The sequence below is a fragment of the Triturus cristatus genome, chromosome 11 (assembly GCF_964204655.1).
Source record: "Triturus cristatus chromosome 11, aTriCri1.1, whole genome shotgun sequence".
Taxonomy (NCBI): Eukaryota; Metazoa; Chordata; class Amphibia; order Caudata; family Salamandridae; genus Triturus; species Triturus cristatus.
In genome coordinates, this window is record NC_140594.1 from 956,192,018 (window position 1) to 956,219,671 (window position 27,654).

Here is a 27,654-nt window from a genome sequence, read left to right on the forward strand (position 1 = left end):
TAATGTCTATTGTTTTAAATGCCTATTTTAACTTTAATCAAATGGTGTATCTGCATCGTGAACAAGGCGCGTCAAGCTGTCGAAACGCGTAGATGTAAACATCACTGAAAATAAAGAAGTCAAATGACCTCTACCTCTTGGAGTGCTGGAAAATCATTGCTAAACACGATAATTTTATATATATATATGTATATATATGTATTACCTACTGGCAGTCGCTAGTAGGTAGTTATAGTTAGGACCTATTTTCCATAGGAAATCCGCAACATTCTATTTAGAATAACGTTGGCGGCGATTGACGAATCTTCGCGAAATTTTCCAAACTTTTGGCCAGCTCCGGTCCACTCCTATCCTGAAAATTTCACAGTGATTCGTCAAGTGGGGGTCGAGAAAAAAGGGGGGGTCCCAAAACGCGTTTTCCCCATGCATTTTCCCATAGGACCTGTTGACGCAGCTACAGCCCGAACTGCTGTACACCAAATTTGGCAAAGAGGTAGTCCTCAGTTCAGACTCATGCCTTTTGCTTAAATGGTGTAAATCTGTTCAGTAGTTCCTGAGAAAATTAGAGTGAAAAAGATAGATATATCTGGGCGGAGCCTAACCACACATCTCATCGTGGGATCTGATTGGCTGTCAGTACTTCATCCAAGAAGTGTTGGCAGCCATCTTGGGACCAATATACATGATAGCACCTCATTAAAAAGCATTGCAGTTAATAGAAAGTTTTAAGACTTTAGTTACATTATAAATCATTTGTTGATGGTACCATACTCATTTTAGGAATTGTGGTGTGTTCTAATGTGATTTTACCATGTGAAAAAGCCTTCTGCTGTGATATCATGAATCATGTTTGAGAAAAAACTATTTTCTCATGCTTTTCCCACAGAGGTTTGGAAGGTGATCTATAAGCTAAACCGAGAGCATATTTTCTGTAAATTCACATTATCTTTCTCAGTCATGTGAGAATGAGGTCTGACATTCTCAGTAAAACATGTACATCCAACAAGGGCAGAGACTGTCAGTTGATTCCTTTGTGTTCTACTGCAGCTTCCCAGAGTGTTCTAAAGAACAGCTGGAGCGCTAACAGTCCTACTTATGACAAACGTATTGCACACCTGAAGCCATCTTGATTGGAATAAAGTGGTAACTCTTAAAACATTTTATTTAAAAAGGAACACAATGAGGGGGTTCATTTTGCCATAGAAATTATGATTAGTGCTGCAGAAAGAAAAATTAGGGCCTATTTTGAGTGACTTCTCAAATCCTCTTCTATTTCATTAAAAACTTCTGACATGCAGACTGAAACATGCACTTTCAATACCAGCAGCAGACTTCCCTGGTGAGCAGTAGCTTTACTACAGTGATCTAATAAGCAACTAGAGTGCTAACATTCTGAATTTATGGCAAATGTGTGACACATCTGAATGTCTTCTTGATGGAATCAAAGTAAAAAACTGAAAGTATTTCCTACTGAGGAGACTGTAGTAAATGAGGAAATTAGGAAACTTCATAGCAAATGAGTCTCCCAAGATGGCCACCAGAGACAAAAGAGCCCAAATGTAGCCCAAATATCACCCAGGTGTAGCCCAAGTATAGCCCAATGACAGAATGTCCCACAGTGTTCTAGCGAACAACTAGAGCTCTAACAGTCTTACTTATGACAAAAGTATGGCACACCTGAAGCCATCTTGATTGGAATAAAGTGGTAACACTTAAAACATGTAATTTACAAAGGAACAAAATGAGGGGGTTCATTTTGCCATAGAAATTATGATTAGTGCTGCAGAAAGAAAAATTAGGGCACATTTTGACTTCTTAAATCCTCTTCCATTTCATAAAAAAATTCTGACATGCAGACTGAAACATGCACTTTGAATATAAGCAGCAGACTTCCCTGGTGAGCAGTAGCTTTACTACAGTGATCTAATGAGCAACTAGAGTGCTAACATTCAGAATTTATGGCAAATGTGTGACATATTTGAATACCTTCTTGATGGAATCAAAGTAAAAAACTGAAAGCATTTCCTACTGAGGAGACTGCAGTAAATGAAGAAATTAGGAAACTTCATAACAAATAAATCTCCCAAGATGGCCACCAGAGACAAAATAGCCCAAATGCAGCACAAATATCACCCAGATGTAGCCCACATGTTGCCCAATGACAGAAGTGTGCAAAACACTTATTTTTTGTGCATTTGCAGTTTTATATAGTGCAGACTTGTCAGGTATTGGAGTGCTTTACATGAGCATTGGTTACATCACACAAGATCAAATTAATTTTGGTTGTAGACATGGGGAGATTAAGTGATTTGACCAGAATCACAGAATGTTGAGTTGAAGCAGAAACTCCAACCTGGTTCCCCAGTTGCAAAGTCTGCAGCTCTGGAAGTAACACCACATCCTCTCCCCTTGGTGCAACATTTAATCAAGTGGTCAACTGGATAAAAAAACATAAAGATTACAAATAATGTAAAAGTTCTTTGTCGCTATTTGAAAACTCAGAAAAGATGTCCTCATTTTAGTTTTTAGAGCACTAACCATAATTTTGAAGCAAATAAGACCCTCTCATATATGTAATTTCTAAAGGAAATGCTCTAGGTATTACAGTTTAGATTACATCAAGATAACGTCAGGCGTTTCACACTTTTGTAATAAATATAGAATGTTAGCAATCTAGTTGTTCATTGGGATACTGTTGAGAGGCAGAGGCCAGGGGCATGGACTCTGAAAATTGAAGGCAGGTAGGAGAGTGCAGAGACAACAATTTGACCACACTGGGCAGGCAGGAAGGGCAGTGGCAGCACAACAGACTATGGAGGGCAGTGGAAAGGGGGGTAGGGGCAACAAATCAACAATACAGGACTGGCAAGAGAGGCTGTGGCAATATAATAGACCAATGTGGGTAGAAGGAAGAGGCAGTGGTAGTACAACCATACATGCCAACAGACCCGTTTCAGCCAGGAAACGTCCAATGTTTTTAAGCTCAAATGGGCTTTATTTGATCTGTCTCCTGTCTACAATCTCCTCTTTTTCAATGTAACTCAAAGGGGAAAATCAATACCCCAGTTTTTTTTTTCAAAATCTCACTCTTACCAAGTTCAAAATGTTCGCAAGTATGGTACATTGGATCATGGTAGGCAGGAGGAATTGGGGTAGGGACATGGACTCGGATAACAGAGGACAGGAGGGACATGGAGAGATGCACCAAACTGACCCTACAGGGCAGGCATCAGGGTTTGCAGCAGCACAATACACCACACAGGGCATGCGGGACGGGAGTGCAGCACAACAATCCATAGAAAGCAATAGGGAAGGGACAGGACAATGCACATGGACAACAGAGAACAGAGGGGAAAGAGGCAATGGTAGCTAGCTGACCATAATGGACAGACAGGAGAGAAAGCTGCAGCATAACAGACCATAAAGGGCAGGAGGGACGGATCAGGGGCATTACAATGGAACAGACAAGCCAGGAGGGAGGGAGTAGGGGTCTGCACATGTAAACAGAGGGCTGGGGGCAAGGGGGCAGGGCAGGAGCAGCAAGATGACCATGGAGGTCAGGCAGGATGGGCACTAGAAACAAGACACACCATGGAGAGAAACAGTGAGGCTATGATGGCATACACACAGACCATGGATAGAAGGTGGGAGGGGGTCAGGGGCAGCTAGCTGACCACACAGGGAAGGTGGGAGGGGCCATGTCAGCACAGAAGACCATGCATGGGAAGCGGGAGGGTTAGTGGCAGCACAATGGCTATGATGGGCAAGAAGGAGGGTGCAGGGGCATGCACAAAGGAGCATGGAGGATAGAAGGGAGGGTCAGGACCTCGGCACAGACAAGAGAGTTCAGAGGAAGGGGCCTCACAACAGACCGCGCGGGGTAGCAGGAGGAGCAGTTGCAGCACAACAGACCAGGGAAGGCAGAAGGTTGTAGCAGTAAAATAGACCATGGAGGACAGGAGGAAGGGGATAGGGGCATGGCATGTGGACAGGCAGGGTGGAGGTGGCAGGGACAGGTTACAGTCATCTGACAATGCTAGGCAGGTGGAAGGGGAGTGGCAGCTCAACAGAACACTAAGAGTAGATAGGAGTGGCAGGTCCATGGAACATGGTGGGCAAAAAAAATGGAGCAGGGGCATGCACAAATACATCGGAGGGCAGGGGGAAGGAGAATAGGGGCAGCAAGCTAAGCACAGAGGCTAAGCAGGGGGTCAATGATGGCCCATAGAATTGGGCAATGGAGGGCAGGGGGAGTGGACTGGTACATCATGCTAAATGGAGGGCAGTGGCAGAACATCAGACCATGCATGGCAGGAGGGAGGAGGCTCGTCCATGGATTCAGACAACAGAGGATAGGGAGGAGGTGGATGGGGCCGCAAGCTAACTGTTCAGAGAAGGTGGGTATTAGGAACTTTATTGTTTTTAAAATGTGTGTCTGTGCGAACTACTTAAAATATGAACAAGTATGCAGCATAATCTCACTTTTATTCAGGAAGAAGAGGACGTTTGTGACTGTGACTCTGGGCTCACTTGGCAGAAGCACCTCCTCAACCTCCACCCCCCATCGCAAAATGTAATGCCCGTGAAATGGGTAGGTGGATTCAGTGTTATATAGAACATAGTCCTGAGAGCATGATTGAAAATGAAAACTAGATATAGTATATGGTATAAACTATGCACCAAAAAGTGTGATATAAGATGAACCGGGGCGTGAAATATAATATGCAATACATTGTGCGCAATGACAGATTCATTGGAGAGCGCGAGATAGCACAGGCACTAGTGCGTGCTATGCGATATGCTCCTTGGAGTGTAATATGCACAAGGCAGTGTTGTGTAACCTAACTAGTCTCTAAAGTTGTAATATAAAATATGTGCTGGGGAGTGTAACGTTGCATATGCACTGTGACAAAGATATGGATCCCAGATTGTAATATGTATGGCATAGCGCTGTGCGTTATAACATAGGCATCGAGGAAGGCACGTTAGATGGGGCAATATAACCCGTGCGAAGGCAAGTGTGGCATGACATATTCACGGGGTGGTGTTACAGTGCACATGGGCTAGAGAGTGTCATAGCATACGCACTAGCTGGTGGAATACAACACAGAGGCGTGTGGCACTTGGCGGGCACTGGTGGGTGTAACACAGCATTGGGCTCAACCAGGAGCACGCTGTGACTCTCAAGTGAGGTTGGTCTACTTTCCAGAGAGTAAAATAAAAAGTAGTACACATCCGGCAGTGGATGAGTGTTTTATTAACGTGAGGGGGGTTTCTTGCATAGTTTGGTCGAATTTTTGTCAAATCCCCTTTGAATGGCTTGGTGTGCGTGTGTATTAAATGTGCCCGTCAATAGCTACCCATGTTTGTATAAATAAATGACAAGGGTGTCTACTTGGAGAGAACCCACCGGCGGGGGTGCCGGGATTAGGCACGGTAGGGCATCAGACACGTCAGAGCTTCACTAGTGGTGTAAATACATTCCACGTGGATTCATTGTATGCATAGTCGCCTTTTAATGAATATCACGCAAATCGTCTTGGTGATAGGTACATACGGTTTGTCCAGCATGTCCTAGGTGTTTCTATAAATTTATTTTTAAAAAACAAAGGCCGGCCCCGGGGATGGGGTCACCGGGGCCATAAGTGGCCTGAGTAGGGGGGCAATGCATCCCCCTCCTAAAGAATTTTTTTTAAAAAAAGGCCATGACCCAGGGGTTGGGGTCCCCGGGGCCGATTAAGGCCTTGGGAGGGGGGCCACACAGCCCTCCTTCTTAAAAAAATAAAATAAATAAAAGACCGGCATAGCGCCGGAGGCCACGCCCCCTCCTTGCAGCACTCTGCAAACGCGCCCCCTGGCCAGTTGTAAGTTGGGGAATTAATTCCCCTTCAATACTGAGGGTCCCTGAGGGCCAAATAGCCCAACATGTATCTCCAGTATGCGCCAGGAAGCTGCGTTGCAGACAGGTGTTCTGAGGCCACGCCCCTTTTTACACCTCTATGCAACGCAGCTCTGAGGCGCTTACTGGAGGTACCTAGTGGGCTAGTTTGACCCTAGGGACCCTTATGATTTAAGGGGACTCTCAACTTAGACCGGCCAAAGGGCGCGTTTACACAGAAGAGAGGGGATGGGGCCTAAGGTGACGTGTGCAAACACGCCCTGTGGCGCGTTTTAAGTTGGGGAAATAGTTCCCTTTCAATCCTGAGTGACCCTGGGGGCCAACTAGCCCACCAGGTGCTTCCAGTAAGCGCCACTGCTCTGCCTTGCAGAGAGGTGGTGCAGGCCGTGCCCCTTTTTACACCTCTCTGCAATGGCGCTTACTGGACGTACCTAGTGGGCTATTTTGCCCCTAGGGACCCTCAGGATTCAAGGGGACTTAATCTCCCAACTTAAAACGGCCACAGGGCGTGTTTACACAGTGGGGAAGGGAGGGAACGGGGCCTGAGGTGACGTGTGCAAACACGCCCTGTGGCACGTTTTAAGAGGTAGTGTTAATCCCCTGCCCTATTATATACTAGGGGCTTACAGAGGAGGTCATGCTAATCACAGGGGGACCCCAACGCATAGTGTTCCCTAGTGTATGTAGGTGTTTTCACTGTATTCTGACTGTCTTTTAACATAGCATGTCATCAGCACTGCATTGCGGGCGCGCGAGTTATAGTTAGCTGAACTAACTATAACGGGGGAATTTCAATGGTTTTGTACGAGTGAAAAGTCCAGCTAACTATAACGCCCCTGAAACCTATTGTTTTTTCAGTGAATTTTTAAGGTTTTTTAAATGCTAATACCTAATTATAACGTGCCTGAAACCTATGTTTTTTTCAGTGAATATATATATATATATATATATATAGAGAGAGAGGGAGAGAATAAAAGAGAGAGAGAGAGAGAGAGAGAGAAAGAGAGAGAGAGAGAGAGTAAGACAGGAAGAGAAAGACGTGCTCTACTCTGGTAACTGTCCCGCAGTGAAATGTCCACCTAACCTTGTTAGTATTTACTCCCTTCTTCCCTGCCCCCGGTTATTCCCCTCCTTCGTGAACATGCTGCGTTTTTAACTGATTTGTCTGACTCTTCCACTGAATAGTTTCAATATTTTTGAGCCCATCAACATCCGATAGTGTTATTTTGAATGGTGTGAAAGCGAAGCCATTTCCTTTTCATCGGCTTGCCTTCCCATTCTAGTGGGGTTTCTACTAAATATTTTGTTGTACGGGGCAGTACCCTTGATCTCCACCCAATGTTTATCAACGTGCAAGGTGGCCCCTTATTTCGCTTGTTTTTCTCCAACATTGTTTTCTCCTACCTGCCCCTGGTGTAATCTTAGAAAATAGTGCAGGTGGGGAACTGTCTTACACCATTTAGTACATGGTGTGAAAGGCTGGCCTGATATATAAAGTACAGTTATGTAAGTGGACACCTTGCACCAGTCCAGACAACCCTTATGGTGATTTAAGAGGTCTTAGACAACCTTAGAAAGCCATCTAAGTGGTAGCTGTGGACAGCAGCCTTTAGGCATAGTACAGAAGGAGTGTAAAGCAGCTTGTTTTTCCAGAATGCAATCTTATAGTAAAGATTAAGTGAAAAGAACCAAGTATTTATAAAACTATGTATTTATTATATAATACTCTCTAGTATATTTAAATATCTCCAACACAGAGATAAACACAATGCACACAATAGTTTAGCAAGAAATAAATTCAATTTCACAGAATAACCAGTGGGCCCCGGGGGGGACCAAACCACATACTAAGAAAGTGATATAAGAACCACGACTTGGATCAAGACAATGTCAAGAGGATGTAGAAATGCTGGGGACCCAAGGAACCACCCAAGGTGAGTAGCTAGGGACCCCACGGAGAGCGTTTGCAGTGTGGGAACACATTCACATGCTCTGTACAACTCTACATGTAAGTCGTGGTTGGATTTTTAAAGATTAATGACCCTTCCCAGTGGACCGAGAAGAAACCCGGTGGAAGGCAGAAGGTTGGAGAGCCACCCCACCCGTGGATACCCGTGGATACCCACGTTACCTACACTAGGGATGCCTGGTGCATCCATGAGAAGTGGTGTCGGAAACCGCTGTCGAACCCAATGGAGGACTTCAGGAAAATGTCGCTGTTGCAGAAGGAGAAAGTGTCCAGTGGAATGTGAAGCTAGATTGGAGATGAGAGGTACCTGCAAGCAGAGGGGACCGAGTCAATGTCACTCGGGTGACCAGGAGGATTGGAAGACGAATTCCCTCAGATGTCAGGTGTTGCAGGATGGATGATGATGACCTTGACTCTGTAGCTTTGAGGATCAGGCAATGCTGAGGAGGACCAGGAGCTATGCACGAGCTGTCCCACAAAGGATGTCGAGTGCTGAGGGGTCGGTGTCCCACAAGAGCACCAAAAAGCCTTGGCAAATGCAACCAAAGCAGGAATTGAAGAAGGAGCAACATCGGTACCAGCAAGGTCCGGCGGACTCACCAATAGCAGGAAAGTCAGGACAGGCCCAAAACAATCAGGGGAGTCCAAAAGATACAAGTGTTACCCTCAATTGGACCCACCGGCCGGAGGCACTGGAGTCGCCAGAGGACCTCAAGCAGCTCACCAAAATATGCAGGCCACAATGTGGTGTGGCCCAAGATTCTGGTCACAGGAGATTCTTGAGGTTGGGGCTACTTGGAGCCTTAAGATCTTCTTGGAAAGAAGCCAATAAGCCTTTGCAACGACAAGTTGGACGCTGTGACCTGGGGTTCAGTTATTGCAACCCCCCACAAAGATATCCTGGCCTCAAACTTTGTGAGAGGGCAGGGCAGGCCTTGGGAGCTGTGGAAAACTACCACCTGTGTTGCAGAGCCTTACGGAGTCCGGAAGAGCTCAGGACCAGCAGACTGGTCGACTTAGTTCCTTTGCCTGCGAATGCAGGGGAGTCACTCCTTCACTCCAAGGGATATTTCTTCAAGTGGCTTTGATGCTTCACAGGCCTTGGAAGGTTCCTATTTGATGCACAAGCACAGATAATGCAGCAGACTGTAAGGAAGATTAAGTCAGGCCCAAACAAAGTCCAGCGAAGTCCACAGTGCCCAGACGGTAGAAGTGGCGTCTGATCTGATTTTCATCCCACGACGAATCTAGGGACCTACACCCAAGTAAGCCCTTGAGTACCCTAGGGAAAGCGTTGTGAAAATTCTGGGGACCCTCCCAGGGGAGGGTCTGGACAGGGGGGAGGTTACTCCCATGTCCTTTTTCCAGTTTCGTGCCAGAGCGGACTTTGTGGCACTGGCAAGCGCACCCACCTGGTCCGAGTACACTAAATCCTGTCTAGGAGGTGGTCACACCTCCCTGCGACAGAATGCCTATTGTTCTGCCTTCCCCTGCTCGAGCTTGGCTCAGCAGCAGAAGGGCAGAAATGTGTCTCTGGTCGGCAGCAACCATTTTGTGCTGTCCGGGTCTAGTAGGTTGGCACAGGGAACACTGAGAGCCTAATGGAGGGCTCTTCCAGTGCTTGGAATCATACCAGAGGCATGATTCCAACATGTTTGATACCAAGCATGATAGGATTTGTTGCAGCTGTTTTCGAGATGGTCATTGCGTAACTACGCGGTGCCCCTCATTATCGTATATGGCTGCTTCACTGACAACCCGGGAGAATGGACTCCGTAGGCTGCAGGGGTGTCCTGTCATGCAGGGGCACCCTCTCACTTAGAACCAATCACCCTGCTTTCAGTTTTGCAAAGGGCTGCTATAGGGATTGCCTTATAGGTTTTAGGTGCAGTGATCCTAGATATAGGAAACCTATATCTTTAGTATGTGGTGCTAGCACCAGCTTATGCAGGCTGCAATGGCAGGCCTCTAGTTCCATTTTGAAATGTCTCTCATGGGTGGCATAATACATGCTTCAGCCTGTGGGAAACCTCTGGGGTACCTATGCTCTGGGTACATGGGTACCATATATTAGGGGCTTATAAGGGTGCCCCGGTATCCAATCAGGTGTTTACCTAAGTACTGAACACAATCATTTAGGGAGAAAGCAGATGGACTGGGGTCCTGCTTAGCAGGATCCCAGTCAGACTAGTCAAATACAGCTTACCACCAGGTAAATATTCCGGGTAACCATAGAAGCAGAACCTACTTTCCTACACATGATTTCAAGAATGCTTACATAAATTGATACACGGATGTTATGTTGTTATGATATGTTATGTTATGTAGATGTGTTTGGGTCATTAGTGGAAGGAGAAAAGCCAGCTCAGGTAGGTGGGGTCTAAGCTGTGTAGTGGACTGAATGTGTGTGAGAAGAATTTGAAATGAGTGTGTGGAGCTTGCTGAGGTCTGAGCTTGTGTGGGAGGTAGAGGATGAGTCCGACTGCTGAGTTCTGGATGGTTTGCAGTCTTATTGTGGGTTGCTTGGTGATCCCAATGTAGAAGATGTTCCAGTAGTCCAACTTTCAGGCGAGTAGGGCGAGACGGTTTTCCTGGTGTTGCTTGGGAGCAAGCTCATCATTTTCAGGGTGTGGGAGTAGGACACATTTATAGCATTTACTTATGTGGTCATGTCCTGTTTGCTGTCAATGATGATTGTGAGGTTCCTGGCATGGATGCAGCCTTGTTGGTGTTGAGATCGAGACAGTTGGGTTTCATCCAATTAGGGACTTCAGAACTATAGGTGGAGAACTTGTTTCTTGTGTTGAGTGTGTTACCTGAGAGAGAGAAAGAGTATGAGTTGTGTGTTGTCAGCGCAGGAGAGAATGTTGATGTTATGTGCGTGGATGACGTTGGCCAGAGGGATCATATATGCGTTGACAAGGGTGGGACTGTGCGATGAATCTTGAGGCACTTTTAAGATTAATCTGCATGCTTCCAAGGAGTAGGGTGTCAGGCTGACAGCTTGTGCTCCATGCATTAGCAGAGAGCGAGTCTTTGGATGCCAATCTTATGCAGGCACCGGATAAGGATAGGGTGTGAGACCCTGTCAAATGCTGCAGAGAGTCCACAATAGTAACACAACTATCACTTTTAATTAGCACTTCTCAGTGCCACATGTTAAGTAAATACACTTTTTTGAGTTTTGAAGAGATTTTATTGTATTTTAAATGATGTTTGCCCTATGATTTACATAGCAACTATTTTCAGGGCATGTTTAAAGCATGGGCCCTAATAATCTTGGCCCCTGATATACCTCCGGAAAATAATTAGTGTTCAGAGATTTTCATTTACGATTTGTGTTTTTGGATCATTAGAGAAGTTATTTAGCTTAGGTAGACATTGCTGATCCTGGCTGAATTTTCCTGGACGACATGTTTAACAATGGAGGATATGTTGTAGTGATGATATATTATTCCAGGAACCATGAGACCTATATACTTCATTTTGGTGTCAAAACATAGGTTTTGGGTGACAAGTAGTCTTATATGGACAAAACGTAACTCCTCAGAGCAACTCTTCCACCATTTTCCAAACTGGCGGCTATAATGGAGGAAGAAGAGACATGTACAAAAATAAAACAAATAATAATGTTTTTAATCCATTTATGTCTACACCAAACCATGTTTAAGATCTGAATATGAAAAAAACAATGTTTATCACTCCAGTTGTGGATACATTTTCATAGTTTTCTATATTTATTTGTTTCAGCAATCGCTCGAGGTACATTTGCAGAATATTGAACATTTGAGAAGAGCATATTGACGGGAACATCTTATTTGCAGCACAGAGTCTTCTGAGAAAGCGACGACAACCAAACTAAATGCCCATCCATTTAGAAGATTGATGTCTACCCCTTGCCCACCTCCAACAACTGATCAGAAAGCAGATGATCTTTACTGTGTTATCTGTTATTTAGCCAGAACAAGGGCCAAAAGGATTGATGAATAAACAGAGATTGTGATTCTCAAAGGGCAAACGTTTTTATCTGCAGCTAGTTTCTTCCAAGATGAAGTTTTCAGCAATGTAGCTGATCTAAACAGCGAGGTCAATGTATTTGCAGTGGATTTTGTATGCCCACCCTAACTACATGCGTGCATACATTCGAAAATATGAATGTACAATGAGCTCCCCGCAGCAATGTAACCGCCAGCCTTCAGTTAAGTTTGGTCTCTTTGAAAAAGCAAATGAAGTTTTAAAGCCACTTTTGAGTGCTGACTATGGTTTCACACTTAGTGAGAACACAGAGATAATGGTCAACATTGATGAGACTGTATTGATCCATAATAATGTAATTAAGATTTTTCTGGTGAGGATGTAAAAATACAGAATTCTTTTGTCAGTCTAACAAAAAGAATGAGCCCCTTATGGAGTTGTCAGCTAATTTGACTACTGAAGTTCTTGCTGCCCAAAAAAGGTCACAGGATGCAGTAACATCAGCAGTAACCATTTTAAGAAACGTCCTCAAATATTTACATTATGGACTTAATGACACACTTTGTGATGCCCCAGAGCTCTGCAAATCATGGGAGTCAACAAGAATGCCTGATGTTGTCTCAACATTTTTTACATAATTGTTTAATATCAGCAAAGCAAACCTTACAAACTAAAGTTCTTACATTCAGAATAGAAGCTAACAACATTGATGATGGCTTTGAAGATGTAAGCGAAGAACTGGAGGGCAATCCCATGAACCGACAGGCTTATGCTGTGCAAATGTACTGTCTTTTCCAAATCATGTTTTATTAATTAAATCACAGCAAAAAGAAAATGTCCCTATACATGATGACTTCCCACACAATATATGACAAGTGCAAAAGTAGGGAGCTAATCACTTTAATTAATAGGATTGGTGTATCAACAAGTTATAATGACACAGTATGGAACAGGAACTTGTTAGCAGCTCATGCTGTTAAATCTTATGAATCCGATAGCACACCACTTCCAAGTGACTTTACCAGGAAAGGATTTACAATTGCTGCTCTTAATAATTTTGATTTTGAAGTCAGCTCTTCTTTGTCTGGAACATCCAGTGCACATGATACTGCCATGGTGCCTTTTCAAGAAGGTATCAATTAAGTAACTGTTGGAAAACAAGCTGTGTCACTTGTAGACATAAACAAACAAAGCTTCAAGCTTATAACCCAACAACCTTACCAACGTATGCAAAATCACTACAGACCATCAACACGTCCCAGTGTACCAGAAAGTTTCAAAGTGGCTGAGGACAAGGTTCTTCTTCTACATGATGTGGCAGGCCGCAAAGCTGATTTAAGTAAATTTATCATAACGCTTATTTGGTGTGGCTGAAGGATGAAGAAAAGCCAGTTCCTCCATGGGATGGAATTCATGCTCTGATCTCCCAGAATACCGTCCCACTGAAGAAGATTGGGTTTTTACCAGTAATACCAGCTCCAGTCACAAACTACGCAACAGTATACACAGATCTATAAAAATTCCAAAATGTGCTTCCTCATCTTGAACACCAGCCTTACCTGCTAATTTTCAGCGATGAAGGTGTTTTTTGTATTGTAGCTGACATCTGATGAGCAATCCAGTAGAATTCGATGATCTTCAGCCAATGATGGACATTTTCCACATGAGAAAAGTTGTGTTGATGTGTGCAGGAAGTTATCTCAGTGGATGTGGCATAGAAAATGCACTTATTGAGGATGAAATCTTTGGAAGAATAGCTGTCCAGTCAGGACTGAGTGGAACTCATTATGTTAGACTGTTACAAGGTATGTTTATCATTTCTGAGGCTATAGAACATTGTGTTGGAATGCTTTCTGGAACAAGAATGACAAATTAGGATTTGTATATCTTATCTCAGACGTGAACAAGGCACAGGGTGCACTTCATTCAAAGACATAATACAAAGCCAGGCAAAGTTCAATACATTCAGTTCAAAATCATAAAACCTGAAAACCAAGTTTGCAGAGCTTGTCAAAGAATGTGAAGAAAAATCAGAACTTTGTATGTATTGGGGAAATATTTTACACATGATAGCTCTACTGAAAAACATGGTACATGCTGTTTGGGAAGGTGGTTAGGAGCTGCACATGAAGACTGTGGAGTCACTGATTACTATGTTTGGCTAATTTGTTTGTATAAACTACCTGAGATATTGGTCCTGGTATTTGAAAAGAGTGAAAAAGCTAGAGGTGGAAAAAACATACCTCTACAGAACATTCATCCAAAGACATTTTGTGGTGAAAGACAGAGAGGGCAGGTTCAGTGCTATGGTTCCATATATGAAACTTGAACAGAAGATCCAGAGATCAAAGAAATGTTCAGAGGTAATTGTTGGTCAAACATATAAAAGTGAAAATGTTGCTTAATGGCAGCTAGTTTACTATGAAGTGCTTTCTATTTGCAATATTTTCAGAGAGATGACAAATTCAAAATTAATGGGCCATTGTGAAACTTTCACTCACCACGGACTTGTGGGAAAGAGATGGGAAGGTCTTAATAAATATGTCGCAAGCCTTCTTCATTTTATGCAGCAGCAAGAAAACCCCTTTGAAATGACTGAGTCTGTGCAACTACACAACTCCATGACCAAACAATATGTGGATAACAGTATAAAGACATGTATACTAGATGTCCTGGAACATGGATCGAAACTACATGGAAAACTGATGCAGGAGAGATTTGTATTGAAAGAGAAAAAGATGTTTGACATAATCACTAAAGCTAAAGATCCACGCTTTAATTGCATTGCAAGAGTTTCGTCCAACCAGCCACCACAAAAATGGTTACAAAAAAATATGTTTGCAAGCACATAGAGAGATGGATGTAGCAAAGAAAGGGGTGAAATTGTCAAGGACATTCTGTCACATGATCTTCTCCCAACACACGCATTATTTGATGGAGATGCTGCAACCAAACCAGTAATCACAAACTCATACAAGGGGTCGAAAAAAACTTTCACCTGAGGGATTCCCCATTTGGAATAGGTATCCTCACTGAAAACTGCTTTGGTTGTGAACTATATGGCACAATTACAAATGGTCAAGATTTAATTCATGCAAAACTTTGGCGAGGTCATTCAGACTGTTCCATAGACATCAAGGTCAGTGTGCACCTTGCATATTGTCTTTGAAAGTTATCTTAAACTATTTGTCAAAGAATGTGAGAGAATCAGACGAATGTCTACAAGTGGAACAACTGATCTTGCCCTCATCGAAAATTATACAAGGAACTTGACCCAGAGATGCCCAATGTTTTTATTTAGGCACATATTCTTATGGGTAATGACACTATGAGCATATTGGAACAAAGCTTGGAGTTTTAACTGCTGAACCTGTGAGGTTTCTAAAACGATTTGCTAAGACAGAAAAAGAATGTGACTTTAAAGATGTGGAAAATACCTTGTGTGTGCGGAAAATGAGTTCTGGCTGACAATCTTCGTTACAGTTAGTTCACGAGAACAGGCCCGCTAAGTGATCTTCTACTGATGTCATATTCAGTGAGTGGACACATTAAAAGAGCATTCTACTTGATCAGAAGATGTGTAAATGTTGTGGATCATGCATATGTAGCGAAAGATCCATCTGAATTTGGTTGGAAAGATAGTGATGGGGTGCTAAAACCTACAACATTTCTGAAGCCTCTTCCTGAAGAACTGACTCCCATGATTTGCGGAGCTCTGGGGCATCACAAAATTTGTCATCAAGTCCAAAATCTAAATCTTTGAGGACATTTCTTAAAATGGTTCCTGATGATGTTACTGCATCCGGTGATCTATTTTTGCAGCAAGAACTTCAGTAGTCAAATCAGCTGACAGCATCATAAGTGGCTTATTCTTTTTGTTATACTGACAAAAATGAATTCTGTTCTTGTACATCCTTACCAGAAAAATCTTAATTTCATTATTATGGATCAATACAGTTTCATCAATGTTGGCCATTATATCTGTGATCTCACTGAGTGTGAAGCCGTAGTCAACACTCAAGAGTGGCTTTAATACTTCATTTGCTTTTCCAAAGAGACCAAACTTAACTTAAGGCTAGCGGTTATATTGCTGCTGGGAGCTCATAGTACATTCAAACGTAACAGAAGGCTGGTGGTTACATTGCAGCTGGGAGCTCATTGTACATTCATATTTTTTAATGTATGCACGCATGTAGTTTGGGTGGGCATACAAAATCCGCTGCCTATACATTGACCTCGCTGTTTAGATCAGCTACTTTTCTGAAAAGTTAATCTTGGAAGAAACTAGCTGCAGACAAAAACTTTTGCCCTTTGAGAATCACAATCTCTGTTTATTCGTCAGTCCCTTTGGCCCTTGTTCTGACTACACAACAGATAACACATTAAAGATTCTCCGCTTTCTGATCAGTTGTTGGAGGTAGGCGAGGGGTAGCCATCGATCTTCTAAGTGGATGGCCATCGAGTTTGGTTGTTGTCGCTTTTTGTTGTGATTCACAGGTTTCTGCTCTTTTTTTACACTTTTTTACTGGCTTTTTCCCATTGTATACGACTTGTAGCACTTGTTGTTGCAATGATAATATATTTAGTCCTCTTCACCCTTCAGTTTAAATCTTTTGTGAACTTTGTCTTGCTGTATTTCTGCAGCATCTCCAACTCTCTCTTGCCCAGCCACAGTTGATGTTAGCTTTTCTTTCGGATTAGTTTGGCATATGGCACATTCTTCTTTGTTGAAGGAGTCCTCATATTTTGTCGTTAGCAACACTCTGTCAGGACGTAAAGATCATCTGCTACCACCTGCTTCGCTCATGTTTATGAATTTGAATCAACGGAAAACCTGAAACAAAACAATATTAAAACAAATTACCAATATGATGGCTTAAACACATCATTATAGAGCCACCATTTTAAAAAATGGCGGAAGGGCTGCGATGAGGAGTTATTTTTTGGATCTATAAGACTTCCTGACCCCCAAAAACTTACGTTTTGACACCAAAATGAACTATACAATATTTCAAAAGATTTAGTAACTAGAATGGATGGGTACCGCATATCCCCCCAAATTTTAGGCAGTTGTAAATTGATGAAGATTTTGTGACTTTAGATGATTTGTTACGGCTAATGTCAATGTTATAACTTAAGGATTATGGTCATTTTTCCACATGTGGGGATATGCAGTACCCATTCATTCTAGTTACTACATCTTTTGAAATTATAGTATAGACAATCATAATTTCCGTTTGAGTTTTTGTTTGTGGGTACCACAGTATCCTTGTGCTGAGGATCTTCTTTCAGCGACATTAGATTAAATGTATGCATTTAGGTAGAAAACATCTTGGTTATGTTTAAGCTTGATATTTCTGTAGAGTTGCCAGAGACAATATGCCTGTGAAAATCACCAGATATAACTAAACTCGTTGCAGCATGTTGGTATTCAACCCTTTTGATTATATCCCAAAATATTAAAAGTTGAGTTATTTTGGTCAGTCTCTTTGTACTCAAGTATATATTCATTAATGTAATTGGAGTTTGTGAATGTATTTTAACACATTGTAGCCATGTTACTTCAAAGTCAATTACCTGTATTTTGGTGTTTATATCAAGCGAAACATAAATTGACAGCCCACCTTTCGCTCTTCCATATGTAGATGAACGAGTAGCAGGAATGTAATGTTCACGATAGCCAATTATGTCTGTTGCTTCAGTTTTCCAAGTTTCCTGTAACATGAGAATTTCAAAACTCTGCAGGAAGGCTCAATTATATCCATCTTCCAACAGTCCTGACAGGCTATGGACATTCCAGGAGCATTTGTTGAATGTTCTTTTTTAGTCCTACCCATCAATCATTGTTTAAAGGTTTTGCCCTGGGCGAGAGTTGAAATGTAGCTACCCCCAAACGGCTATTAAGCGCTTCTTTTTCTGTGTTTGTTCGCAAATACACGATCCCAATGTGGAACTTGTAATTGCAATATCTGAAGATAATACTGGGTTGAATCATGGACCAATAGCACCCTTTAACACTTTTGCATTCCCTCCCTGATTTCTAGCTGCCTTAAGATTTCTCTCACCCCGCACAACGACAGCTGATCTAGGGATTAAGATAGTCGGCTAGTCTATCCCCCATTCTTTAAATAGGGTACCATTTTCTACCATTTTGTTCACTAACTCCTCATTACGCCACATCGTACATGTAATTTCTTGAGGAGAAATAGAAAAGTCATGTTTAAATTGAACTGAATCTAACACATCAGTTCTAATGTGAGCAAGCATTGGAGTTGAGGCTTGGAACTTCAATATTTTGCTGTTGTTTAGTATGGCAAGACGGCCCCTTGAGTCATATTGGGGAACAAAAAGGAGTTTTGAGTGAGGGAGAAGGCTGTTATCAGGAAGTTTTATTATGAGATCCTTATTATGAAGTTGAAGCTAGTTGTCATACTACAAGATCCCAGACAACTACGATTGGCCTCTGCAGAAGAGATATCACTGAAAATGCACTGATTTCCTTGGTTACCTTTTTCATTTGATGTTGGCTATCAGTATGTGGCAGGAAGAACTCTTTCCTAACTGACCGGGAAATCAATATATCTCTACTGAAATGTAATTGACCCTGATTGTTGTCAGTGCTTGATAAATGTTCATATGGTAGCCCACCTGTTTGAGTTTTTAACAACTTTTCTAGCGCTTCTTCTGGAGGATCTTTCCCCACATGTATACTTAGATCTTCGATCAATTACTTCTCTGATTCTTTCTCTGTTGTTTGTCTGTTAACCCCTGAGCTGTATTTGAAGATTGTAAAAAAACAAAATTACTCCTACTTATTTCCAAACCTGACTTCACTGCCTTTTTCGTTTTATTTCGTGCTTTTCCTGGCTCTTTGAGATAGCCCAGTAATTTTTTAAGTGATAGGTGCATTTGGACTGTTTATTGTGTGGTTAGTGTAAGCCATCAAGGGATGCCGTTAGTTGCAAGCTTTCGATCTCTTTTATGTCAACCGGAGAATTCTGTATATTACTTATTGATCCTTGATTTGCCATGGGAGATTAATTATCCTCCATAGCCACTTGCGTTAATATTTGCAGCTTGTCATAGTAGGCTTGTTTTCCTTTATAACGGTGATGTCCTTCTTTTTCCAGACCATCTGAGCCACATTACTCACTCTGGGCTTGTTGTAATGTTTGAGTTAATAAATCTTTAGCATCGCAGCAGGTGTATTTTCTTTGGTCTGTAGTGGTTGCAGGCCCCGTGTTTTCTAGTAGAGACATCAATCTGACTTTTTCAACTAAAGCCCTAACAATACTTGGTAAATTTGGCACCTGTCTATAATATGAGCACAGATGCACGTGATCATCTGATTATCTCTGTCTGTGCCTCAGCAATCAGATTTGTCAAGTTCAGTAACTTCGAGACAAAACTGGTTACTGAAAGGGCAAGTGTATTCAGCAGCTCCACTTGAATATTTAATTTCTTTAAGTGATAATTTAAGTCCCTAGTCACAGCATCTTTGTTATTCAACATGCTGCTCAATATTCCTTGCTGGGCATGTGATTGGTCTTCACTGAGGTTGTCTTCTCCAGGCGAATTGTCATCATATTTAACCAGAAGGGAAAGGTCATTCAACTTCAGTGTCTTGATCATAGAGCCTACATTGTCTAGGTCTCCTTGAACTTGTGCAGCGAGTGTATTCTCTTTGGCTATTTTCTCCGATAACATGATCATTTTAGAGTCTAGTTGAATACTTTCTATTATTAATATTGGGCTAAAGGGATCTATTACTGAACCTTCATTTGGCCTATTGGAGCATGTTCTATCAAAGGATTTTCGATCTATTAGGTCTGTAGTTAGGTCATTTGTAACAAATTCAAACTTTGAAGTTGTCTTTGGCCGTATGGGTGAAGACTAGAATGCATCTTGGCTGACGTTTGGCCCTGAGCCAGATGCTATTTTTATTGCTGTATCCATAGAGTTTAGACTTGGTTGGAGGTCTATTATGTCCGGAATATAGGTGATCGGGTCATCTGCCATTTGACTGCTTGTGAATCCACCAAAAGCCGGTAACGTCACAAGGGTAAGTTGCTTTTGATAAATCATAAGAGGAGGGTACTTGCACTTTAACCTTCATTTGCGGAGGGCAAGAACCGACCTCTAGAGTAGAGTATGTATTGTAGTCTTCTAATGGTTTCCTATAACATAGGCCATCTGCCATTGCCTAAATTTCACTTTTTTCTCTAAGGGGTTGTAATCCAATGCATGAAGTTATATTTATCTTTCTGTTTTTTGTGTCTGATATTTTTAGCTGGGTTCTGGGAGCTATCTTAAAACTACCAGACTTTTTGAAGAAGTCAGTAATTGATGGCTGAGAGATGGTGCTTCAATGTTGTTTTGGAGAATCCACCTCAAAAGTAGCAGGGGAGGAGGCCGAAGTTGCTATTAATCTATCAGTCCCTTCAGTTGATGAATTGAGATTAGTCCGATCTGTTTCACCATTTTATCCAATTTCTTTATATGCCATTTTGCTTGAAGCAATTGTATGGAGCCACGTGGGTGACCAGACCTCATGATTTTCTTGATGTATTCACGGATTCACAAACTTTAAGACTTCTGATTGGCTTTGATTTAATAGTGTAGATGTACATATTATGTTGGTTGAGCGAGGCTTGCAGATAAAAGGGGGATCTATATATTGCATGTATGTAACTTCAGATGTTCAGATGTTTATCTTTTCCACACCTTTATTGTTTTGTATTAAGTAAAACAAATATCCCACTAATTATTCTCCTCAGCTTTTTGCGGCATTTCCTTTAGATATGTGACTTGTTGTCGCTGCAGGCCTCGCCCTATTGGCAACTGACCGCTTTCCACAGTTAACTTTTTGTGTGTAAATTGACTCTATTATGGTATTTTTGCTATTATAGTATTTACTCATCTTTTCAACGTCTTTTCAGTGGATCTCTTGGGTTCTCTCACATTGCTCCAGCTGCCAGTGACAGACCATTCTTCAGCCCTGTCTTGATATACACGCCACCCTCCACTGCCCCACCCCCGGCTGATACAAGCTTCAAATTAAGCTGTTAGTAGTTGTGGGACGCTGTTGTGAGAGACTAGGGGGGGCAGCAACTGGGGTGGACGGTAGTGGTCAGCTACTTGATGCTGCGGCTAAGGAGAATGGCTGAATAATTAGGTAGTTAAGTAGTTTTACCCTATTTTTCCACTATAACGGCAGCTGGGGAAAGTACATCAGCTTTGCTGCACTGCCGAGTAAGACAGGTGGGCGCCAAGTGGGACCCTCACTGGGCCATCCTACAAGACGTGCCCAGTCCTAGTTGGGCTGCCTCCGCAGGGGCACGGGGCTCACACTCTGCAGTAGGGGTGCTACGCCCCCACACTCCTGGCGGCTCCTGGCTATGGCGGTGGCAGTGGCTTGTCTCTGCTCGTCTCGGTTCATCCTGCTGTGAGACACCCACCTGCCTGCCGGCCAGCCTGACTTCTGTGCGCATCACGTGTCACACTGCATAATTGAGCAAGCACCTGAGACTTGCACTTAAGTCCCCGTGATTTGCTCGCACAGCTGGACGGGTATGCTTTTTTCTCCAATATTTTCTGACTTCGCATGTGTGCTGCACTGTACAGCACACATGCACAGTGGGAACATGTTGAAAATTAGTCTAAGCATAATATTTTGCACTGGAAAGGTATCCTTCCAGTACAAAACAAATTCTTAACTGTACCTTCTATGCATGCACTTCCAACATGCTCCTGTTGTGTTGTCTTTAAAAAAACATATTACATAGCAGCACTGTAACATGTTTTTTATTTAATAATTTTTTGGGGCACTTTTATATAGCGTAAACTCGACCTAAAGGTATTGGAGTGCTTCACATGAGCCCCACTTACATCACAAAGGAGCACTTTTACTTTAAAAAAAATGTTGCACAACAGCACAAGCTGCTGTGGCTTAAAGTAAAAAAAAAGGCCTTTCATGTGGTCAACGCTGGCCACATGATATATTTTTTAAAAAACCTTTAAGCCATGTTGTACAGCAGCTAGCGCCTCTGTGCAACATGTTTTAACAAGCATGTGAAAAACAAGGAGAAGTGTGGCAAATACATTACCATATTGCACAGGTAGGTATTTACAGACTGCATTTGTTAAGAGCAATATTTTACAGCTCAAATATAAATCAGTAGAGATCTGTAAGAAGAGCTGATTGGAAACTCATAATGCCCTGCAGGTGCAAACCATGATCAAAGCATGTTTGTGGGTTGGCAGGGAAGAAAGAGGCGTGGGCTAACATTGGTTTAGCAACTGCTGCTGGTGCATAAAGGCGAGCTTCCCTATATTAGCCCTCGCTGCCTGCGCTTGCCAAACTCATTTTTTATTCGTTTTTTTTTATATTGTAGATTTATATAGTGCAAACTCGGCCTGGGGGTATTGGAGTGCTTTACATGAGCACCAGTTACGTAATACAAGGGCACACTCATTTCTTGGTAGGCGTGGGTAGATTAAGTGATTTGCCAGAATCACAGGATGCTGAGCCGATGCCAAGGCTCCAACCTATTTCCCCAGCTTCAAAGTCCAAAGCTCTAGCCTTAAGGCCACCCCCTTTAGAGGGGCAGGTCTGACGAGTTGGGGTCGACTTCACGCTGTATAAAATAGCAAATAAAAGAAAAGCCTCTCCTCGCTGGCGTGGGGGCACGGTGTCCGTGTGTAATGCAACTGGTGCTCATGGGAAGGGCTCCGATACCTTCAGGTCGAGTTCACACTGTATGAAAATTGAAAACAAAATAAACAAGCAACACAAAGGAGGAGGACAGTCAGCCGGAGGAGGGGGGGAATAAAACAGAAATCACTGAGGCGGAGACGAGAGGTGGAAGAGCAAGCACGGATGTGGGAGGTGAATGGGTGGCAAAGCAAAAACCTATGCATAATAAATAGGCAGGAAGTTACCAGAATACTTAATTGCTCCTTTTGATGGCAGATGTAAGTTAGAATGAATATGCATTACAATGCACTGTTGTGCAGTAGGGAGATATGTTATCTACAGCACTTGGAAATGGCAGAAATTCAGTGTTTAGCAGTATATGACACCAATCATTAATAATATAGTAATTGAATGAAGCCTTTATGTTGCATCCTTAAAAATAAAGCATTTCCTCTGAATTCTTTTTTGTATAATTCATTCTTAGTATTCATCCCAATGGGTAATTCTAGCATTTCATACAGGAAATACATACCAAAACTAAAAGTTGTCAATTTTAGGTGACTCCTCATTTCCATAGACTGCAATCAAGGGGAATCCAGCTTGTTATAATCACGGAAGGGCAGCATCTACTAAGACTATGACACATTTTTAAAACACAGATACATATTAAAATAAGACATACAGGGGATCTAACAGCCAACATTCTTGCAAAGGCACCACACTAACTGCTAGATCTGCTCATCTCGGGAATGACGTCATAGTAGTGACTTAGCTTGATTAATTCTGGCCTAGAAAATGACTTCATCACTACCGTGTCGTATGACCAGCCGAGCATGGAAGCGCTTTTAAATAATTAAAACACGTGGTGCAGTTGCATTTAGGTTCTACCTAAAAAGGTAAAACAACTAAATATTAAATAAAAGCAACCTGCTGTTAGCTGAACATCATAAGGATTAGCCACAATTTCCCCACTCTTATGGATACATATTACTTAAAAACACACGACCAGCAAAAATAACACCTACTGGGGGACGCGCGCATGGCGCCATTCAAGATGGCCGCCTGAACTCAGGGCTCTGCGCTGCTTCGGCAGATCTCGAGGGTTTTCTGGCAGTTTCAGTGCCGATTTTTGGATTATATGGGGAGTTCTCTGAAGCGGAACATCCCCTCACCATGAGCTGTGTTTTCGACCCTTTTCTCTAACGCTGGTGATGCGAGGCATCGTGGGACACCATTTCCTGCTTTCCGGCCGCTGTTTTACCTCATCCCCTGATTGGAATTTTTACTCTCAGCTCTGCTTACTGTAAAAGGTACTGTTTTTACACATTGGCTTTTTGGTCTTGCATCTTTAACTCACTATATCTTGTTCCAGTTGTTTTTAAATGTCATTTTTCTCGCCACGGGTCTTTTTATTTTTTATCTTTATTTGAGAGAGAACAAACTTATTTATTTATCTCCCACGCTGGATTGACTGAAACTTTTTCTTTCATGGGCAGATCCAAACATCTGTTACACTCTACCAAAAAGCCTACTACTGGTCTGCCTGTGACTCACTCAGCTTCTGTGGCACCCCCTATGGATAACTTACACAATTCTGTCAATATGGCTCATTCTATTACCTCCAGGGTAGCTTCTTCATCCATTGTGCCTTCAAAATTAAACTCGTTCACACCTACTAATAAAAGATTAAAGCAGGACCCTCCTTCTCCACCGAAGCCTACCTTTACCTGTGTCTTTAGACACTGTTCTAGAGAAAATACGTGCATTGTGCCCATTTATAGAGGAAACCAATAAATGCCTACAGGTATTGGACACTAAATGGTTTACGCTTGACTCAAGGCTATCCACGGTGGAACAGCACGTCAGCAACCTTCAAGATTATTCTACAAAAAGTTCAACTCTGGAGAAGGAGGTGATTCTCTTGAAGAAACTGCTGAGGATTTAGAGAATAGAAACAGGCGCAATAATCTTCGTCCAATGGTCTTCCCGAAGGTATCAAGGGTGATGACCCTGTGAACTTTTTTATTTCCTTTCTTCTGAAGCTCTTGGATCTTCCTGCTTCAACCTCTCTGAATATCCAGCATAATCACAGGCTTGGCCCTCGTCTCTCTTCTGCATCTGCCCCCTCAAGACTCTGTGGCGTGATTATTCTTTTTTTGCAATTCACTGACATTTTGCAAGTCCTAAATGCAGCCAAACTAAAGAAACAATTGACATGGACAGGTTCTAATGTGTTTTTATCCCAGGACATCTCAACAGCAACAACTAAACGACGGAAGGAATTTTTGGATCTCAGACCAGCCTTACATTCCATTGGTGCCCGTTATGGTTTGTTCCATCCATGTCTGTAAAAAGTAACTTTTCAAAAAGATCACCTCTACTTTTGAAGACCCTGCAGATCTTCGGAAGTTTCTTCACCTACATTCTACATCCACCATGGATGCAGCTGGTCCTCCTTCAATACCATGACTCTCATATGAAAGTCTCTCTGATTTTTTAAAGGCTCTTGAAAAGTTCATTCTAACCCTCATTAATCATTTCCTTTGCAGGTTATGTTCTGGTAGTTTATCTGTTTATAATTGTCTAGTTTGTAACTTCTTTGTCTTTTATCATTATCACAGATCGTTTGAACTCCCTCATATCCATTTCCATAACCTTGTCTCGTTTTCCAATCTCCTGACATGGTTCGTCTCCCATGTTGGTTGTGCCGTCTTTAAAGTCTGCCGCCAGTCCTAATTTTTGGTTGTTTCCCCTTCAGGTATGTACTACAGTCGACATTTTTTGTATGACATGTACTGTCTTCTCTTATTATTGCTCTTACTCTTTCTTCATCTTTCCTTTTTCTTATTTATCTCATTGGTTAATTTACTCTATAACCCTCTTGTTTAATTTTTCTTCCTCTTTCTTTGCATCAATGTTGATCGTGTGACTTTATATTTCATTGGTTCTCTTTACATTCAAAGTTGCTTCATGGAATGTAAAAGATTTTATTAATCCCATAAAGAGGCAGAGAATACTATCTCATTTAGCTACATATAATCCAGCTTTAGTTTCATTGCAAGAGACTCATTTGAGAGAGTCAGAAGCTCTGAAACTTAAAAAGGCAGTGGGTGGGTTTGGTCTTAGTATCTCCTACGACCACTGAGAAAAATGGGGTAATTATTCTAGTTCATAAATGTTTTAAATGTTTTGTTATATCTAAGGAAACTGATTCAGAAGGTAGATGGTTATTACTTAAGTTGCTCATTAATAATATTTCTCTTACAGTTTTTAATAATTATGGTCCAACTCAACAGGATTCTTCTTTTTGGCATAATATCACTAAAAAATGCATTCAAGATAAAGATGATTTTTTTATTTTGGGAGGTGACTGTAACCAAATTATGGACCCTTTCATCGATCGACAATCCCAAGTTCGTTTCATTCACCACAAGACCCACAAACAATTTCAAAACACAATATCTCAGACTCGTCTTGTAGATGCGTGGAGACTCTGTAAGCCTGATAATTCAGAATTCTCTTTTTTCACTCCCCCATATGGCACGCTGACACGATTGGACTATATTTTTCTTTTCTTCTGCTTTAACACAGAACCGTATTTCCTCCTCAATTGAACCCAGTGTCATTTCTGATCATGCCCGTTTGTTGCTGATTTCGATCTGCTCCGCTCGCACCCCAGATCTTCTAGATGGAGGTTTAATAATTTTCTTTTGCAGGACCCACTTTTTTCTTCTTCTTTTATTTCCTTTAGAGACTAATTTTTTGCTTCAAATTCATCTTCTAATACTTCTCCTTTACTGCTTTGGGACACTTTTAAAGCTACAGCACGTGGCTTTATTATAAATTATTTATCCAAGAAAAAGAAACACTTACTTGATCAGCAAAAAATGTTGTTAGCCAATATTAAATGTTTAAAGCATAATTTTTATACATCCTCATCTAATTCTACCTTACAGGAGCTTGTTCGTGTTAAACTCGATTTTAATAAAACAACTACTAATAACGCCTCATCTGTTCTTCTCCGAACGGGCGCTCGGTATTATGGCGGACATAATATAAGTGGCAAACTCCTGGCTAATTATCTTAAATCTCGGAAAGAACATGTTTTGATAGATTCTATTCATTCATCGGATGGAAAAACCCTTTTCAAAGATCAAGACAGTTTGAATGAATTCATGGAATTTTACAAATCTTTATATACCCCAGAATCCTCTTCACTTCCTTCTTCTATTGATTCATATCTTAGTCATTTTCCACCTTCATCTCATGTAGACCTCAACTATATTCCTCTAGAATCTAATCTATCTATCCAAGAAATTTCTCAATCCTTAAAGCTTCGTAAGAAAAATAAAACACCAGGTCCAGATTGCTTCACGGTAGAATTTTTTCTACATTTCTCACATCTTCTTCTCTCAAAACTTCTACAACTTTTTCAATTTTTTCACACTATTGGTAAAGCACAGGGCACTTTCTTAGACGCTACAATCTGCCTAATCTATAAAGATGGCCGTGATCCCAAACAGTGTAAAAATTATCGTCCTATTTCCCTTCTAAACGTAGATTATAAAATCTTTGCCAAATTGCCTGCGTTACATCTTGAGCCTCTTTTACCGAAACAAATTGGTTTAGAGCAATGTGGTTTCTTTAAAGGTAGATTAACTTCTGACAACTCTCGTTTATTATTTGATGTTTTAAATAAGGCCTCATCCCTTCCATATCCTATTGCTGAAGTCTCTATTGATTCAGAAAAGTCTTTTGACAGAGTAAACTTGTCCTTTTTATTTAAAGCCCTTCATTGGCATGGTTTTGTTCGTAAATTCATTTCTTTGTTATATTCAGCTCCTAAAGCTTACGTAGCAGTTCATGATCTTGTCTCTCAATCTTTAAACTTTCAACGTGGTGTATGTCAAGGTTGCCCCCTTTCACCCCTCCTTTTTATTTTATCACTTGAACCCTTTTTATCTCATATCTGCCAGAATTTGTCCATTTCTGGTTTTATTTATCGTGATCAACATTCCAAATTATCTGCCTATGCAGACGATATCTTACTCTTTATTTCAAAACTTTTATCCCTCCTCTTTTGCAAGAAATGTTCAGATTTCTCCCTTATTTCAG